Source organism: Cyclopterus lumpus, chromosome 24 (assembly GCF_009769545.1).
Source record: "Cyclopterus lumpus isolate fCycLum1 chromosome 24, fCycLum1.pri, whole genome shotgun sequence".
NCBI lineage: Eukaryota > Metazoa > Chordata > Actinopteri > Perciformes > Cyclopteridae > Cyclopterus > Cyclopterus lumpus.
In genome coordinates, this window is record NC_046989.1 from 18,368,593 (window position 1) to 18,380,703 (window position 12,111).

The 12,111-nt window shown below is 44.3% G+C and overlaps 1 protein-coding gene across 3 annotated transcripts in view; it reads right to left on the minus strand.

Moving 5' to 3' along the window:
* Positions 1-12,111, minus strand: part of disp1 (dispatched homolog 1 (Drosophila)) — a 79,196-nt gene that overhangs the window by 45,888 nt on the left and 21,197 nt on the right. For all 3 annotated transcript variants that reach the window (XM_034527377.1, XM_034527378.1, XM_034527379.1), the window contains one exon: positions 6,332-6,387. The gene's annotated coding sequence lies outside the window, so the exon portion shown is untranslated. The remainder of the gene's footprint in view (positions 1-6,331; positions 6,388-12,111) is intronic.

A 12,111-nucleotide genomic window follows, 5' to 3' on the forward strand; every position in this document is an offset into this window, starting at 1 on the left:
TCCTTCCCCACTGGCACTTAAAACCCCAATACGCTCCGAGGACTCTGGACTGGGAGCCACGCAATGCCGGTAATGGTTAGAGCAGGTTGTGTGTATGTGTGTGTCTTATTCAGACTGGGAATCCGAATGAGAGGGGATGGGGACAAGAGACAGACAGACAGTCAAGAAGACGACCACAGAAAGAGACGGAACAAAAAAAGGAAAAAAAGTCTTTGAAAAGGAGAGTGGAGAAGGTTCCCCTTTGAGATCTGTTTACATGACAGACCACCAGCGGAACTCGCAAGACAATAGAGCAAAGAGGATCCACAATACCAGACAATGCCGACCGAAAGAAAAGAAGCACTGGTGTTATGAATACACATGTCCCTCCGGGGCTTCGTCTCCCCATTCGCCCACTTCTGCACAAAAGGAACCCAATAGGCATTTTTTTCAGAGGCAGAACAAAACAGGCCATTTCCAGGAAAATCGTCTATGTCAAAGCAACAATATTTGTTTAGTTACACTTCTTTACAAAATGGAAAGCAAAAAAATGAAAAAAGCAATTGCTGCCGGTAGTGGTTTGTGGGAAACCCAGTGATAAAGAACAGGAATCATTTAACTCCATTAAAAGAAATCTAGGAAGAGTCAGGGAGCATATCCAAAAGATGTCATGTCAAAAGGCGTTATGATATCCGTTACTGAAAAAATGATCTTTTGTGTACACATGCATGTGCAGCAGGTCAGCGCGGTGTCAAAAGCAGATGTATCAGTGGGACTTCCTACCGCTGTGATCAAAGCCGGCCGATCTTTAACAAAACCACAGCCCTACAACAATAAACAGCCGTGCGTCGTGCCCTGCTCCATTGATCATTTCCTCTCCTCTCGTTAGACCCGGTTCCTGTCTAAAAACAAAGACGGGACAAAAAGAGGGCTGGAGGGGAATTCAACGCAAAGGTTTCTCGGACTATTGCCGTGAATTATACATGAGGCCGGTTAACTACAATACACGCACTGTGGATCTACGACACTAGAAGACAGCTACTGCACAGAGACACTGTTTAGGTTCTACCATCGGTGTGACCCTCAGGGGGTTTGTGAGTTACTCTTTCACAGACTTTTTATGAAAAAAGACACTTAGGAGTCAAAGATATTCAGTCTACTGCCATTTATGACAAGGCAAAAAAGCTGGAACCAGTAAACGTTTCCTACATCTTTAAATCCCAGAGCAATTAATGCTTACGTTCCAATGAGCTTTATTTATTAATTATGCCCAAAGTTCACTCTGAATTTGGTAAGCACTGTTTTAAGTTCGCTGCACCTGCTGCTTGGAATGCACTGCAAACACCTCTAAAGTTAAAGGAGCTCATCAACCTTGAAACTTTGAAGACTCGTGTGAGAGAAATTGGAGCGGCTTCATAACGCACTTGTTCTTGTTTTGGTGTGAATCCTGTTGCCTTAACCTCTGCCTTTTTTTTAAAACTTTTTTAAAATGTATTTTATCTGTGTTATGTGATTTCTGTCTTGTGACTGTTGCAATTTTTCTATGCTGCTGTCTTGGCTTCCCTTGAACAAGAGGTCATTGTATCTCAACGGGACCGACCTGGTTAAATAAAGGCTAATAAAAAAAATAAAAAAACGTTTCCAAATCTTCTTCTGATGATAGATCTTTAATTCTAGACCTTGTTAACCTCTCAATTCAGATTTGTTTATATTGTACGGTTGGGTATTCGACCTCACTGAAAGTATTGCAACTTAATGTCAGCCATCAAGCGTTGGATAGTTGGTCACATGAAAATAAAGTGTTTTTGAGCTAAATGCTAACATCAGCATGTTAGAATGCTACAAATGAGCACATTTGCGGGTAGGGAGATCAACTAAGTCAGTAGGATTCATCCTCTGGAGACCATGAATGCCAATGTTCCCTGGGAGTCCATTTAACAGATGTTGAGATATTAAATAAACAAAAAAGAAAGTCTGCAATGATTGATGTGGATTATATAACCATTATCGTGCAGAATAAAAACTTGGCTTGACAAAATATCTGGTATGAGTCCAATACCCAAAAACACAATGATTATGTGACACCGTTTACACCTCTGGTAGCAGCAGAGACCTGTCAATCACCTTGTAGCCCCACCCTAAAGCATCCCCTGCTTTATGGTCTGTTTGACTCTAAATGACCATAATTTACTAAATGAACATCATCTGGTATTGAAGAAAACTTGAAACTAGAGATTAAGACCAAAAACTCATGTTTACAATGTTTACTGAGGGAATAAATCAAGAGAGAAGTAGAGTCATTTATATAGACTTCTATACAACCAGAGGAGTCACCCCCTGGTGGTCAGGAGAGAGAATGCAGCTTTAACACATGAAGCATAGACTTCTATACAACCAGAGGAGTCGCCCCCTGGTGGTCAGGAGAGAGAATGCAGCTTTAACACATGAAGCATATACTTCTATACAACCAGAGGAGTCGCCCCCTGGTGGTCAGGAGAGAGAATGCAGCTTTAACACATGAAGCATAGACTTCTATACAACCAGAGGAGTCGCCCCCTGGTGGTCAGGAGAGAGAATGCAGCTTTAACACATGAAGCATAGACTTCTATACAACCAGAGGAGTCGCCCCCTGGTGGTCAGGAGAGAGGATGCAGCTTTACCACATGAAGCATAGACTTCTATACAACCAGAGGAGTCGCCCCCTGGTGGTCAGGAGAGAGAATGCAGCTTTAACACATGAAGCATAGACTTCTATACAACCAGAGGATTCGACCCCTGGTGGTCAGTAGAGAGAATGCAGCTTTAAGAAACTTCTGCATTAGCTTACCGCCTGGTTTACATGCTTTCTCTACATGTAGCCTTATATCCTCGCAGCTCACACTATGTGGAAATATACATTTCCAAATTATTGAAATGTATTATTATTTGGATAAACTGATCTAAATGGTTATTTTCTCACCGGGAAACACATCAAAACTCACTAACAGCTATTTCTTTTACTTCCAAACATTTATTTGACGCGATGTGGAAGCCCCAATCATTGCCAAGAATGAGATGAGTTGGCGATAGATTCACTGACCGAAGTGGACAAATATGTGAGCGAATAGTTATTGTATGCTTACAATCAATTTCACAGAGCTCTAAATATTTGGAAATATTAAAAAGCATCTTTTATTGATCACAAAGCAAAACTCTGTTCATGAATCCTGAAATGTTTCAACAATTGCTCTCATTCATCACATTTGCTGTCCCTTGATATTAATATGCAGTTTCATTACACCAAGTGAAGTTGATCATAAATCAAATTGTGAACGCATTTCAAGTAAAATCATATTCTGGCTGGATAGCCGGATCCAAATGAGCATTTGCACTGATGTCATTTCTCTACACCTGTGTCTCGTTACATGGAGCAGCGGCATCTTCATCGCGCCGCCGTATAACATCAAGCAACGCAACAGATTATTAAAATCAACAAATCATAAACTTTAACGAAGACATCATCCCGAGCCGGCGCAGCTGATGCTTCTAATGAAGCGAGAAGAAGAACAAAAACACGAAAGACGCGCTATTGTCTGCCAACATGAGGTTGTTGGACATGAAACGGCTGCCAGAGGTGTCTTCACACAGATAAACATCTCCCAGCCACTCATTAGGCTAATACAGCCCGGTGGATAACCTGAGGCCTTGGATGACGGCAGTCATTTACAACTCTCCACGATCAAAGTGAGGACTGTGTTTTTTTTGGGGGGGGGGGGGGGGGCTGTGCCTGAGCCGGCTGCCAGGCACAGCCCAAATGTACAGTCTGCCGAGTAATCAGGGGTTCCCATGCACTAGACAGTCAACACAGCTGCTGGCGGAGAGCAGGGAGGGAGGATCACTTGCTGGTTACTGGCAGACTTGTTTGAGGAACATTGGGATCAATCAAAACACCTTCTTTGGCCATTTGGAATGTGTTGTGTATCTTGTAACCCGTCCGTTGGTCCACCATCGAGTGAATCCATCTGAAAACGATTGTTTGAACAGGTTTAAAAGAAATAAAAAATGCAAGCCGCTCTATCTGTCCCAATCTGTGGAAAACGGATTACATTAGTTTCAAAAGCAACATTTAGATTGTTTTTCTTTTTAAAGGGATAATGATATACTGGGCTTTTTGTTTTGTTGGTTCGTTATCGCCCGAGTGCAATGATTGGACGGGCTAGCTGCCTGTCTACCTACCTGAGCGTATGCTCCTCACTGGAGGCCTCCACAAGCTGCTAGCTAACAGCTGGGAGTACCAACAGCCACGTTCGTAGTTTCAATTCACAACAATGGCTAGTACAGTAGATCTGAGGCAATAGCATCAAAGTCTTTTGGAGGGAGGGACCTACTGGAAAAAAGTTTTCCATCTGACTGCAATGCGAGCCGAGCCGAGGGTTAGGGGGCTGGGCCGAGCCGAGGGTGAGGGGGCCGAGTCGAGGGTTAGGGGTCCGGGCCGAGGGTTAGGTGGCCGGGCCGAGCCGAAGGATAGGGGGCCGAGCCGAGGGTTAGGGGGCCGAGCCGAGGGTTAGGTGGCCGAGCCGAGCCGAGGGTTAGGGGGCCGAGCCGTGCCGAGGGTTAGGGGGCCGAGCCGAGGGTTAGGGGGCCGAGCCGAGCCGAGGGTTAGGTGGCCGAGCCGAGGGTTAGGGGGCCGAGCCGAGGGTTAGGGGGCCGAGCCGAGGGTTAGGTGGCCGAGCCGAGCCGAGGGTTAGGTGGCCGAGCCGAGGGTTAGGGGGCCGAGCCGAGCCGCTGTCCGTGTTACAAAGCAGCCACAGCTGTTCTAGCTGTTCTCCACACGCACACACACACACACACACACACACACACACACACACACACACACACACAGTGGAGGAATGAGGAGGAAGGACAGGCTGGCGTCCAACTTGAAAACCCGCTGAGGCTCTGAACAGAGAGAGTTGTTGAGCCGACTGCGGCCCTGAAAGCCTTTCAGCAGGTCAGGTCACAGCGAACCGGAGAGACAGATTGAGTGAGTGTGAGAAATGTGTGTGTGTGTGTGTGTTTGTGATTACTTGTGCATGCCAGGCTGCCCTGTTCAGATGTATACTTGAAGTCCTGTGTTGGGAGGAGGTGAAGGGAAGCAGCTCGCCCCTGAACGGTTGATACTATTTTTCTTTGGCGGGGATAATTTGCGAACAGTCACGCACCGTCGCACACGGCCACAAGTCATCCGACAAGCGTGTTTTGAGTGTGAAAAGGCCTTCGATTGACCCCAGATTTGCACTGAAACGGCCCAAAACGCCCCCCCTCCCTACGAGCTACTTCTTCCTGGAATATGAATCTGTCATAGAGGTCTGCGAGGACACCTTCACCCCTCACTCACTGACCCAGCTGTAGCATGGTGGAGAACAAACATCCTCACCTTATACCGGAGGCTTGTCTAGACTCGCCAGGCAGGGGGGGGGGGGGGGGGGGGGGGGGGGGGGATTGTGACCAAGGGACTCTGATTAGGGCACAGTGACCTCAGTCCGTCGAGCCAAGGGGAGGAGGGTTGTATGCTTCCTGATTCACGCTCTCTACAGATGGCAGCACCCAGAATCATTACTCACAAGTCTATAGCGCATTATAAACACTCATAATGAGTTAGAATCTGTTTATAGAACTGTATCATTATGGTTATAGGCTCTCATAGATATTCATAATGCTTTATAATGACGATAACTGCGGCCAACATTTTATTCCCACATTATAATCTTTTTCCCTATAATTTACTCTGTGGTAATTGTTTGCTTATGTAAGGTGAGCAAACAAAGTGTACAATATAATCACATTATATATATATATATATATATATATATATAATGTATTGCAACTATGGGAATTATAACACACTGTGGTCCTTGCAAAAAGAAGTCAGTGAGTGAGCAGCAATTACAAAGTATAATGATACTTGACTTTATAAGTAATTATAAAATTCTTTGGATTATCGCTGTAAAACATTATGTATATCGATGAGTGTTTATCATTATGATAACACAGTGCAATAAGCAGATTATAACACATTATAAGAGTCATATAGACATCAGCGTCACAGTATGGGGTCAGATCAGTCTCAATAATTGCAAATACACACAGAGAGATTCACAAATGCGCACAGAACAATTCACAGATATGTTCGATTTACAAATGCTCAAAGAAGGATTTACAAATAAATTAGACTCACAAATGCACGCAGAACGAGTCACAAATACCTTCCAATACACACATAAATAAATTACGATATATATAAATGTAAAAGAAAAATCACAAAAACATTTCTGCATTATTATAGGAGGACTAAGGACCATGCTCTACACCCCAGTGTCACATGTCTTACCTGTAGGAGGACTAAGGACCATGCTCTACACCAGTTCCTCACAGAGACGCAGCAATCTGGAAAGAGACACAAAGATAAGATTCATCTGGCATTGTTGTGTATTTTTTAACTTGCGTTAATAATGAACAGCACTGTAGCAAGAATGTATGTCTCGATATCGCCACGCCCTACTTAGCTCCACCCCTTTGTGTCGCTTCAGATTGTGAAAAACCAAGATGGCGACAGCCAAAGGGCCAAACAAAAGACTTCAAAACACACCGACCCTCCATCGGAAAGGTCCCCTCGGTCTGTTCATAAGGTCAGGAGGTCACTTAATGGGGCTGCTTACACAGTCACATCACTGACTGTATTTATTGTGCTTGTAAAAAAAGGCTCAGGGTGATGATGAAGAGGATGAAAGAGGGGAAAGAACGGGGACTTTATGCCCCTGCCTGTGACGCCAGTCCAGGAAGGTACAAGTAGCCTAATAACAAGGTTATGATATTTCCTATATGTCAAACGGCTCTACAGAACAGAAGGCCATTCAAACCCGACATATGGTCCACATCACCAATTATCAAGGTGTGCGTCGATAGGGAGAAGATGAAGAGGGAGTTTAAATATGGACAGATGAGGAGAGGAGGGACTTTTAGCCAATTTAGAGTAACGACCTCGGGTTGCAGGGACCTAGTTCACCCAACCTAATGGCTCATAGCCCCCCCCTCTACCCCACCCCTGCCTCCTTGTCCCAAAAACTGGAAGTTTGGACAACTAAATTATTCAAACTAGAAAAATAAAAGCATTTACACGTGCCATCAAGAACCTTAGGAGGAAAAACTGCTCAAATCCTTTACAAAAACAGCAAAATTGTAATGTTGAACCAAATTTAAATGAAGAACATGTTTGTTTATGACTTGAAGTTCGATGCATACCAAGCATTTAGTTAGTGGCCCATGTGGACTGTATTACAAGGATATAAATCAGGTTTAACATCACAGACACACTAAAGGTAAAAGAAAACGATATATTCAAGAGCAAACATTGAAAAAAGGTTGTTTTTTTTATAAGGAAATGTTGAAAAGAACTAAATCAAATGAGCATGTACTAAATAATATTTTTATTTTTTAAACATACAGCAAACAACGTGTCCACCAACACGTCCCACCTTCCCCACCCATATGGGATACACCAGCTGGAGGCGTTAAAAAAAGAAGAGAAATATCAACGATGTACCATTTAGTCGTGCTCTATGACAAGACTAATAAGGAAAGAAAAAAAGAAATAATATGCACACATAGTATGTGTTTACCTCATCAATATTAAATGCCTCCAATGGTGCTTTAAAGATCCCAGATCAGTAAGTTGCAGGACCAAGTCATGAAGTGGTCATCTCCTCGATGTAGAGCATGGGTCAAAATGTCCACCCTAATCTTTGGAAGGGTTATGTTTTTATTATTATTTATTCTTGAAATTAGCCCTTTTGAGTTAAAAGAAAGATGGGGTCATAACGATGAAGGAAGTGAAGAACTTGGATACCAAAGTCCTCAAAAAGTCCAAGACATTTTTCTGACTGATGGTTTCTGATTAAGTATGAAGATGATCCTTGCCTAATCAATAGCTAAACAGGCATCCCTACCTTTAAAACACCAGTGTGATGGGCAGTGAGGAAGGTTAGGTTTGAAGATGAGGAGGTTATGAAAAATGGATTAACAGGATGAAGCCAAATAGGATAAGGAATATTACAAATTAAAAAAACGCTTGCTTATGAGGTAAGAAGAGAAGTGCTAATATGAATTCTTCCTTTGTCATCATCCCTTCACTTTCTTCATTGTTGCTCACTACAAAACATGTGGCATCAGTGTGTTGGAGTGGAAAGGCCCAGGCCTCCATGCTGCTTTAGTCCCAGGAAGACCCGGATTGACTCTCATTAATTCGCATACAACCATCTCGCCGACCATTCCCATCTACCCCGGGTCACTGGTGAGCCCGTGGCCGAGCATGTGCGCACCAATTAGTCAAAAGGCTCGAGTAACAGTCTGCTCTCATTTCCAAAAGAGTCAATCAAAAGCTGGGGATTGGAGTCCAAAGTTCTCCCTCCAGATACTAAACCCGCCAGCCCCCCATTCAAAACGTAAAGTGTAAAAAAAACGCTAAGCTTGGAAACTCGTTTGTTTCCCTAAAAAGAACCCCCCCCCCCCCCAAATGAAATTCTTACCTTTCCACAATCCTCAAAATGTTCCCCTTTGAGCCTGCGAGGACGCAAACAATCTGTTGATTCAGCGGAGGAATCCTCCACCCCTCCACCCCTCTGCCCTAAGCCGCTATTTGCTTTAGCGGCGATGACACAAGGGGAGGAATTTGAGCAATGCCTGTATATCGTAGACTCATTTCCTCAGAGGGAGAGCATCTCCAGACAGACAAGAGACAGCAGACCTGGGGCCAGGGTTGAGTCTCTGGCCCCAGGTCGCCCAGCGTCCTGCAGACGTGTAACGCGCTGCCGTCTTTGACTCACGTATTCTAACCCGGTTATTCATAACAAGCGGCAAACATGTCGCGGCACGAGGTGTTCGTACACTTCCAGTCACGGAACTAGACCTCGTAGGACTCGCGGGTGAAAGGCCGTCACTCAACGCTTGTTTGTTTGCTCTGAATGATGAGCGGCAGCGGCCAATCATTGGCTATCGAGGCGATAAATTCATTCCCCGACAACCCTTTGAGCCCTGATCCCGAAGATCACTTTGTGTTGCACTTCTCAGAAACGGGATTCCAAAGGGCTTACCGCCTCGTTCTGCACAAATGGAAGTCTCTGCCGGTTTGTAAGGGATCAAAGTGGCCTCGGTCCTGCACCGCTTTCAAGTAGAAAGAAATGAAAAGTGATCGAGTCGAACTTGAGCAGCCTTGAGATAAAACTTTGCTCCTTCAATAGGAGATCAACTCCACTAACTATTGGGCCACTCCCTGATATTTCCCACTGTTAAGTCAACAATGTGGAATACTAGCAACATACTGTGTGCAGTTTAAAGAGCATTGGAGAATGCCCTTCTTCTCTTGTGCTCCAAAGTCAATGGAAAAGAAAAGAGAAATGGAATGGGCTGTGCAAGCAGATTAGCCATCTTTGGACCCAGCCAAAAAGCATCCCTCCGCCTCCTCTCTCCACTTTGTGTCTGTTTTCAGCTGTTCTATTTCATGCCAGATATGTAAATTGCTTCTGAAAGTCACACAGGAGCTCAGACGGGATGATTCGGATTTTAAGAGCCAACAAAACCCCAAAAACTGAAGAAGAAGCATATATCAAATGGCATAGGGATATATCAACACAGTAGATCTCCTGAGATAAGAGCAGTGGCGTATGGAGGGAGGGAGAGAGAGAGACAGGCTATGGCAATGTGGACTAAACAAATTAAAAGATCACAGGATGAGGTAGTTGGGGTTAAAAGGGATGAATGAACTTTAGAATCAAGTCTTAATCCCATTACACACTGTAAAAGCCTCCCGACTGAACCTTCCTTCACAGGCACCGATGGAATACTTTGACCAAAGTGTAGAAAAACACAGATGAAGAGCTGCATGCGAGGGCAAGTGCACATCCACCCCTACCCACCGCCTCATTCATCCAACCCAAAGAAAGAGAGGAGCAAGGGTCGAAGCAGGTTCTTACAGACAGGGCTTGAAGTCGCTGAGATGTTTCACTTGCCCAAACCATCCAAAAATGAATAAAATCAACAGGGATTTAGACAATTGGACAAAAGAAATATCGACAGAGGTTGTTTGAATTAAAACACAAAAGGAAATTACATATTTTATTTTCATTTAAACTGCTTTGATTTAGGAAGAATCTTGATATTTGTAGTTTAAATTATGCATCATAAGCTTTATTGAAGGAATGTTAGGAGGTTACAGGACATCATTCTCTCTCTAATATCTATTTCATGCTGTAAAAAAAACTTTAAATTTAAATGTACAAGATTACATTTGAACATATAATTTACCTTCACTCAATATTCATTTTTACTGACTAGAGCTGACCTCCGTTACCGTCAGCTCCGTACAGCTTTTTAGCCAAAAACTACAGTTTACAAGATTACCTTCGAACACATCATGATAACGAGGTGTATTTGACCTTCACCCTATACTCAGTTTTACTGTTTGGAGCCTGAACGCGCCATGATGTAACTCAATGCAACCTCCCTACATGAGCTGTTAGCTCGGGTTAGAAGCTGTGTGCTGTCACTGTGATTACTCTGAGCAGCTCCAGGGGAATTCATTAGAATATAATAAGAGCCTGATTAAGTGAGCTCTTCCAAACATTGCCATGCTGTTGGCTCTTATTTAGACAAGTCGGACTGTGCGCCCACTGGCTGCTAACATCTCATGAGAACTAGCTCTCCTCCTGCCCATTTCAACGCCGTTGTTGTACACAATGAGGAGTCATCGCGGATGAAAGCATTAATGCCCGATTCCATATTTGTACTGAATATTGGCCCTTAACATAAATAACATAATTTTTCACTTGCCCGACCACAGAGTTTACTGTTAATGTGTCATCCGATCATCATCGTTTAATAAATAAATGATTAACATGAAAACTATTTGCAAAGTTAACTCTAAAGCTCCCTTTCCGAATACATTTTCAGAAGGCAGCATTTCCTCAGAGACCACGTAGGATGTGATAAGACGGGAAGGCGACGCCTGAGGAGAATCCGTCAAGGGGATTTGTGTTTGTGACGTTTCCTCCATTGAAAATGGTGAGTGGGCGTCGGGGCGCACGGGACGGCAGCCGTGCAGCTGTTCCTGTGTGCCTTGATACCGTCACTGTTTGTGTTCCCATGAGCGGCGGACAAAGCGCTTCCAGGTCGCCCGCTAACCTGCCCTTCTCATTACCAAAGGTCATCCTGGTGGAACAAAACGCTGACCTCTCATGCCAAAGGTTACTGAGTGAAGGAGGGGAGGAGGAGGAGGGGGGGGGGGGGGGGGGGTGTGTGTAAGACAATCCTCCCATCTCGTCCCTCCCTTTCATTGAAGCTCGTCATCCATTATGGGACCGTTTGTCCCTGGATTGACGCTCTGGTGTCGCACACTATACCTGCACTACTAATCTGATTTATATTCTCCTAACAGAAGGAGCCCGGTGCCCCAGGGGGTGCTGTATTGACCCCGCTGCTGCCTCCTTGTACAAGAATACCATTTCACAATGTCTGACCAACAAACTAAAAAGAATTCGTGAAACGTCAAGAAGGAAACATTCTTACAAACTAAAAACTGCAATCGTACACCTTCTGAATCAGAGTTCCTCTCTTACACCGAAGTAAGACGGGCTCAACAGCCTCATCGTGCATTCAAACTGGACGGAAACTAAACATTTTTTAAATAAAAGTAAAAATCACCAAACCCATCTTGATTAGTCTTCCATCGTTTCAACCCTCAACAACTTTGGTCTGGTAGTTAAAAATCCTAAATTCACAGAGTTGGCGTTTGGATTCTGGAGGGACCTCACTGGCTACACCTTGCCCGCATTGAGGCCAGCTTGGAGCCACTTCTCTCCGGCTAACCCTCTATCTCGGATAGGTAGAGATGAGGTTGAGAAGTTTTCCGATACATTTCCTGGGATGAGACAGAGCCGAATAATGACTTCCTGTATTTAGCCTGGAAAACAAAACGAAGAGGCGCCTTGTGATCCGAGAGTGCTGCAGTGCCTTCGATGCCATGTAATGAGGTTACGTATAGTATGGGGTTGGGTGTATGTTTGGGGGAGGGGGATTACAACCTCTGGATCTTGTAGTGCATTCCTTTAGAGGTTCTGT